The following is a 3,040-nucleotide window of genomic DNA, read 5'->3' on the forward strand; positions in this document are numbered from 1 at the left end:
CAATATGATATTGTTTCTTTTTAATATTTACCTCTAGACAAAAATAATATTAATATTCACTTAAATATGTATTGAACACATACCCTGCTCTCTGGAATGTATGCTCTATGAGGACAAGAGCTTTGATCATCAGTATAGCACTAGTGCCTTCAACAGTGTCTGGCCAAAGTAGGCACTCAATAAATATTGATTGAATGAATGAATGGGTGGATGATTATACCAGATACTTGACTAGATGCTGGGATCTATCATTCAATCATTTATATAGTAGGGAAGACAAATATTAAGCAAATATATAATAATGTCAGGTGGTAGTAAGTGCTATGAAGAAAATAAAGCATTGGATGGACTGTAAAGGTAGATGCTATTTTGTTGTGGCCATCCTATGCCGAGACAGAATGGACTCCCCACGCAAAATTTGGTTCAAATGTCAAGACTGATGAAGTCCTTGGGGGTTTGCTGGTGGTTAAGAGGTACGGCCAGGGTGACGGTTCTGCATGCAGTTTGATTTTCCCACAAGTGTCGAAGGAAGGAGCACCCAGGCTTTTTTGTCAGCTTGCCCAGATGTGGGGCAGAAAGGGAAGAAAGGGTAAGGCTTAGCTGTCAGCAGTCAAACATCAAAAATGGAATCAGACTCTCTATATAAGGACATTTTATATAGGGAGATCAGGGAAAGCTTCTGATAAAGAGATACGTGAGCAAAGACCTGAAAGAAATGAGAAGTGAGACATTAAGTTATTTGTAAAAACATCCTTCCTGGCAGGTTCAAAAGCCCAGAGGCAGAAGAGAACTTGGTATGTTCAAGAAACAGCAAGGAGGCCACTGTGAACACAACAGGATTCTCTGAGAAGCAATTTTTAAAATTATATATATAGATATATCTATTCACAAAATTATGTTAATGCCATATACACTTTGAAATTAGAAATGTGAGGATGCCCAATATCATTAATTATTGGAATTTCAACCAAAAAAAAAAGGACAGGAAAGAGAAGAACCGTAACTACCAAAAAGGAAGAAAAAAATAAGCTTTTTAGCAGAAAACATGATTGACTTTTTAGAAAACAAAAGAGAATGTATAGTGAAATTATTAGACTGAGTTCAAAAAGTTTCTAAATATAAAATCAATATATAATGGGTTGTATTTCTGCAAACTAACAAGAAACAATTAAAAATGTAAATGTGAAAAAGATCAATTACAATGTTATCAAAACTACATAGCAATACTTTAACAAAAATTATATATAACCTTCATTGATAAAATTATAAACCTGTTGTAAACTTAAAGAAGTGTCAAAAAATAGTTATAACTAGGAAGATGCAATCTCATTAAAATATCAATTCTTCTCAAAACTATAAATTCAGTTCAATACCCACCTAATCCCACTAAAGCTTTTCATAGAACCTCACCAGTTGATTCTAAAATATATGCAATAGCAAAAGGCCAAGATAAGCAAAGACAATTTTCAAGACGACTAGGTTAGGGATATTTGATATATAGATATCAAAATCTATAAACTTATTAAAAGATCATGTTTTTGGCACAGTGATGGACAATCAAACCAATAGAACAGAAAACCAAGACCAGAAACAGATCCTCACATATGTAGATACTTCAATGAGGAAAGGAAAATGTATTCAAATAATGCTGCCACAACCAGTTTTTAATAAAGAAAAATAAAATTAGATTGGACTCAATACTCAATGAATTAAAGACTTAAATGCGAATATTAAATTGTTTAAAGTTTTAAAAAAGTATAAGAGGTTATCTTTATGACATTGGAGCATAGAAGGATTTCTTAAAGAACATAAGACACAAACTATTAAAGACAGATAAATCTGATCTGACAACATCAAAACGTAAAACTTTTCTTGGTCAAACTATATCTCAAAAAGGAAGAAAGCAGACCACGGTCTGGGAGAACATATTTTCAAAACATAGCTGATGAAATTCAGCTCGTATTAAGAATGCATTAAGGAAAAGACAAACACCCAATAGAAAAATAGAAATTATGAACTGGCATGTAGCAGAAAAGGAAAAACCAATGGCCAGTGTTAAATGTTAAGATTTCTATTTCCAGTAATAGTGGATTAGATAATTCAGACAGATCCTCACTAAAGATAATTTTAAAAGCTGGAAAAATATAAATGTACCTCCTTGAAGGTACTAATAAAGAGTTAACAAGATAGTGAAAGACTACTTGGCCAGTGAGTATCTAGGAGAGAATGGAAGCCCAGCTTAGGTCCACCAATCCCCAGAAAACAGATGCTTAAAGTATGAATGATTACTGTTTTAAACCTGTGACCTGGAGTGCTCTATTTCACAGAAATTAAGTGACTGATTTAAAAATAAACACATGGAAATAAGTCATGGTATTGCTAGGAGGAGAGAGGGAGATGTGAACTAGGAGTACAAAGGAGCTTTAATTGTATCAGTAATATTTCCTAATAAAATGGTGTCATTACACAGATAGTTATTGGTAACTTCTTTTTAACTCTTAAATATAAAGTTAAGGACATAGTACCATGAATCTCTTTCTTGGAAGTATGTTCTTTTGTACTTAACTTTTCATGTATTTTCTTAAAATATCTTTGTTTGTACTAAAGAATTATGGTGATTTAGTAATGTACAATTATTTTTAAGTTAACTATTTCTCTTTTGTTCTCTTGACTTGGTTAGAATTCTTTTCTGATATATTGACATCCTATTCCTATGTATACCACTTTTTTCCTAAGGAGTTATGCTTTGTGTGTTCAGTGACCTCCATTTGTGATAACGTGAGAAGGTGTGGACAGTAACGAGAGGGATGACTGTGCTGGGTGAGGATATCCTATTTGCCTTTGGAAAGTATGAGAAAGTGTCAATGACAATATCTTATGTGATGTTTTCCTATGAAATGTATTGAAATACTAAAGTAAAGAACCGTATTAAGTAAGATTGGATCATGATATACTGACTTCACTAGTCTTAGATACTAGTGAATTCCTGAGGCATATTATGAATGAAATGATAAGCCAATTTTTCAAGTACCCACCCTGG

This window comes from Pteropus medius, unplaced genomic scaffold, assembly GCF_902729225.1.
Source record: "Pteropus medius unplaced genomic scaffold, Ma_sr-lr_union100, whole genome shotgun sequence".
Taxonomy (NCBI): domain Eukaryota; kingdom Metazoa; phylum Chordata; class Mammalia; order Chiroptera; family Pteropodidae; genus Pteropus; species Pteropus medius.